This window comes from Brachyhypopomus gauderio, chromosome 7, assembly GCF_052324685.1.
Source record: "Brachyhypopomus gauderio isolate BG-103 chromosome 7, BGAUD_0.2, whole genome shotgun sequence".
Lineage (NCBI taxonomy): Eukaryota > Metazoa > Chordata > Actinopteri > Gymnotiformes > Hypopomidae > Brachyhypopomus > Brachyhypopomus gauderio.
In genome coordinates this window covers 26,491,926-26,496,925 of record NC_135217.1, presented here as the reverse complement: position 1 = coordinate 26,496,925, position 5,000 = coordinate 26,491,926, and positions in this window count along the sequence as shown.

Genomic DNA, 5,000 nt, shown 5'->3' with positions numbered 1-5,000 from the left:
TGGAGCGCTCTGGGCCGTGCTAGTGTAGCAGAGGTGGGAGCTGATTGGCTGACGAGATGCTGCAGGACGCTGTGGCCAGGGGTCACGACCTCCGAGGCCTGATCATGCACCTAAATATCTGGGGGGTTCAGATATCGAGCCAGACCAAGTCACCTCTCTCTTGCCCCCCAGCTATGGTTCAGGTACGTCCCTTTAGGAAGCAGAGAGGGAGGGAGTAATGGGGGCGGAGGAGAGAGAGGGAGACAGAGAGAGAGAAGGAGAGAGGTGGTGTTTACTTTTGGCTGGATGTGGTGTTGCACAGAGCAGTGCTCCCTAACTGGTGGTGGCAGCTCTCTGAACAGCCCTCCCCGGGGGCCGGGGCCAGCCCAGGACCTGTCATCTTTCTAATGATTTCTTTATTTTGCAGGAAAAGCTTCTCGCCAGGGGAAACGCAGCACTTCCGGCCCATGGGGAAACCCTAAGCGCCCTGGCCCGACCGGCCCGCCGATCCCGTCTGCAGCTCCATCTTCAGGGGCCTGTTGTAGTCTTTCATCCTGCCTGCTCCTCGCAGCCATCAATATCAGGGCTCATACCGCAGCCCGGCTCCCCCGAGATCTCCCTCTACCAACCCCAGAAAAAAAACAAACCATATTTTTCTTCCACTCATAAATGAAACAGGGAACATTTGTTATTTTCAGCCACACTTGCATAAGATATGAAGTTTCACAAAGGTGCTTATCCAGCAGCTTGTGCGTTTGCGTGTCCTTCAGGACTCCAGACTGAACGCTTCAGTCCCTCGCTGCACCTCCAGTGCAGGGCGGAGACCATTGTGTGCTGATGGTTGTTGTATGTTTTTTTCCCTCCGATGTGCTTACCTTTCAGACGCTCACACGTTCAGGGCTTCGTGGCGAGACGCCGTCACACGAGGCGGGCGGAGTGGTCCACGTGCAGTACGCTGGGCCTTTTCGCCCGATCGTGCATTTCTGAATAGTGTGTGCTTGTGAACAGAACACTACCGCATGGATGCATTTTAGATTTAGTCAGTCTTGGCTCTGGGCATGCGTGAACAGACTCAGCTGGCATGTGGTGTGTGTGTGTGTGTGTGTGTGTGTGTGTGTGTGATAGAGGGAGAGGGAGAGACCATCCCAGCCTGTGCTGTGTTAAGATCCTTATGTGGAGACCACTCTGAAGGGGGCTCAGTTCCAGAGAGTCCCTCAGACTACGAGGCCACGCAGGAAAGACAAACAGTTTTTCTCCTCCCGAGCTGCAGATAATCAAAAGCAGCTTCCAATCATGAAGCAGGAGGTGAAGCGGCAAGAGGTTCTGAAGCTGATCCGCTAGATGGAAATGATGAGCACAAATGTAAAGATTGCAGGAGCCATCACACACACACACACACACACACACACACACTCACACGAACACACACGAACACACACACACACACACACTCTCACATACTCACACGAACACACACGAACACACACACACACACACACACACACACACACACACACACACACACACACACACACACACACACACAGGTCCCAAGCCAAGGACTCAATCACACACCTCAGTCCCAGGATTCCAACACACACCTCAATCCCAGAACTCGTGGGTGCTGCTCTCTGTCTAAGGAATGGGACCTTGCTTGTCAACGTCAGGCGGAGGCTGATTGGCTGATTGGCTTAGGAGCTGGGGCTTTGATTGTACATAGTTAGCTGTGGGGGTATTGACATAACAGTACCCCAGCTCTGGGAAAAATCAGACGATGTCTTCTGCTCTGGACTGACACTGTTCCTGTCCACCCCCTGCCTTTCCCCCGTCTGATTGGTGCAATGTGACACAAACCGTCGTCGTAATCATCAGGAGGAAATCTCTAGCAAACCTTACTGAGATAAATCGGAGTCCTCATAAAGTGACTGCAACACAGCTCAGGTCTGGATGGAACTCTTTAAATGGGAGCACCATGGTCACCTGTCCAGTTTTTTAGGACTTCAGGCTTTAGGACCATGCGTAATCAGCAGTGTGGTCATATTTAAAAAGGATAAGTGCGTCTGAGCAGATTCACTCGGAGGCACAGAATGTCCTAGAAGAGCTTTGTAGAGGTGGATATGATACTGAGGCAAGTCTGAAAATGACTATAAAACTGCGCTACGGTATTAAAACTGTACTACAGCGTTATGGAGACACACATACTCTCAGCATGTCTCCAGGCATCTTGGCAGTGCACGTTCTGGGGTTAATGTCCCAGTGTAAACAGAGCACACACACATTGCAGCAGAGCACACACACCTCTCGGGGGCTCACGTGCACCCAGTGGGGCCTGGGCGGAGGCAGGGTAGGTAATTTTCTATTGGCAGGTGGGTAATGTGGCTGATTTAATCTGGGCCTTAGTTCAGCCAGGCGCGTTATTGTTAGGGGATTCCCTCAGTCCCTTGTCTCCGGGTTGTCTCTCACATTCTGTCATGCCAGGTCTCCGCCCGAGTGCCAGAAGTGGGTGGGTGGGTGGAGTAGGGTGTAGTGGGGGTTGAGGTTGTTGGTTGGGTAGATGAGCTCCCCCAGCAAAGCTTTTTCCCCTGCTCCACCCTCACCGTCCCCTCCACCCACTGCATTCAATACCTTATTGTCTCCCCTGCACATTTGTTACTCTTATGGGAAGAGTGTTCATACAAACTGGGAACCAGCCAAGGCCAAGTCACGTTTATATACTGTTCGGCCTGCGTATGCGTGTGTGTATGTGTGTGTATGCATGCGTGTGTGTGTGTCTGTGTGTGTGTTTCTGTGCATCTGCATTTGTGGCTTCAGAGGACGTTGTCTCTGTTGGACATTTGGGACATTTGCCTGAGTAGTGATGGAGTATGTAACCTCACACATATAGTCAATATTCATAATCCAAATGTTGCAGAAGGTTCTATTGTCATCCACTGATGTTATGACGGAGTTAACAGTGCAGAGCTGTGTGTGGTTATATGATAACTGTGGTTCTTTTAAGGCACTAATTGAAATGACCTAATCCCACACTACCATTCTCACTAATCCCACACTACCATTCTCACTAATCCCACACCACCATTCTCACTAATCCCACACTACCATTCTCACTAATCCCACACCACCATTCTCACTAATCCCACACTACCATTCTCACTAATCCCACACTACCATTCTCACTAATCCCACACTACCATTCTCACTAATCCCACACTACCATTCTCACTAATCCCACACCACCATTCTCACTAATCCCACACCACCATTCTCACTAATCCCACACTACCATTCTCACTAATCCCACACTACCATTCTCACTAATCCCACACCACCATTCTCACTAATCCCACACTACCATTCTCACTAATCCCACACTACCATTCTCACTAATCCCACACCACCATTCTCACTAATCCCACACTACCATTCTCACTAATCCCACACCACCATTCTCACTAATCCCACACCAACATCCTCACTAATCCCACACCACCATTCTCACCAATCCCACACCACCATTCTCACTAATCCCACACTACCATTCTCACTAATCCCACACTACCATTCTCACTAATCCCACACCACCATTCTCACTAATCCCACACCACCATTCTCACTAATCCCACACCACCATTCTCACTAATCCCACACCACCATTCTCACTAATCCCACACCACCATTCTCACTAATCCCACACTACCATTCTCACTAATCCCACACCACCATTCTCACTAATCCCACACCACCATTCTCACTAATCCCACACCACCATTCTCACTAATCCCACACCACCATTCTCACTAATCCCACACCACCATTCTCACTAATCCCACACTACCATTCTCACTAATCCCACACCACCATTCTCACTAATCCCACACCACCATTCTCACTTATCCCACACTACCATTCTCACTAATCCCATGATACCATGCTCACTAATCTTGTAATACACTAATCATTTTTCACTTTGTTTATTGATTTCAGCGTGCAGTGTGCTTTTTTTGGCATCTTATAACTTTATCTTTTAAAAAGCTGAAATATGACTTGGAATGAATTAGTAAAAAAGGAAGCTGACACCGTAAACAAATTATTTAATAATTAATTAATAATTAGATTTTTTAATAAATAAACTTAATTCAGTTAATTTCTTAATCTGTTTAAATTACCAACCGTGTTTGTGATGTTCCAACAATCACCCTCTGCTTCCACGTCATCAGTTCTGCTGTAGTTTTAGAGCAGTTGGCTCAGAGATATTCTTATGTTTCAAAGATTTGAAGTGTGGAAATTGTAAAATGGATTTAAAATGGACTTACACTACCACATCAGCATTGGCGAGTATTTATTTTTGTTCAAAACTACTATTCAAGAAAAATACCTTCCACACATTTGTAACAGGCATTGGAAAGTGTACACACACACACACACACACACACACACACACACACACACACACACACACACACACACACACAGCATTTTGTTTAATACACTCCTCTAGAAACTCTAAAAGCACAGTATGTGACCAATCACAATAAAGGATAAAAAGAGGCCACTAAAAAGGCCTAAAAAAGGACTGTTGATTGGTTCAGATCAACAGGGACATTGGTGTGAGGCCAGTGTGTTTTGGAAGACAGATGGATGCCTGTGTGTCATCAGGTTGCCGTGACGCCCACTCAACTGTTTGTGCCTTTGCTACTAAAACTTTGGTGTGAAGACACAGTACTACAGACGCAATATCGCATAGAGTGATGGAAGAAGAGAAATTAATGGATTTAATAGAGAGAGAGAGAGAGAAAGAGGGAGAGAGACACACACATTGAGAGACGGCGAGTCAACAGGAGCTATTTTCCATCTTTTTGAGTGTGTGAATGGTGTGTGTATGCATGGGATGTGTGTGTGTTTGGGGTGTGTGTGTATGGGATGTGTGTGTGTGTATGGAGTGTCTGTATGGGGTGTGGGTGCGTGTGTGTGTATGGAGTGTGTGTATGGGGTGTGTGTGTGTGTGTGCATGGAGCATGTGT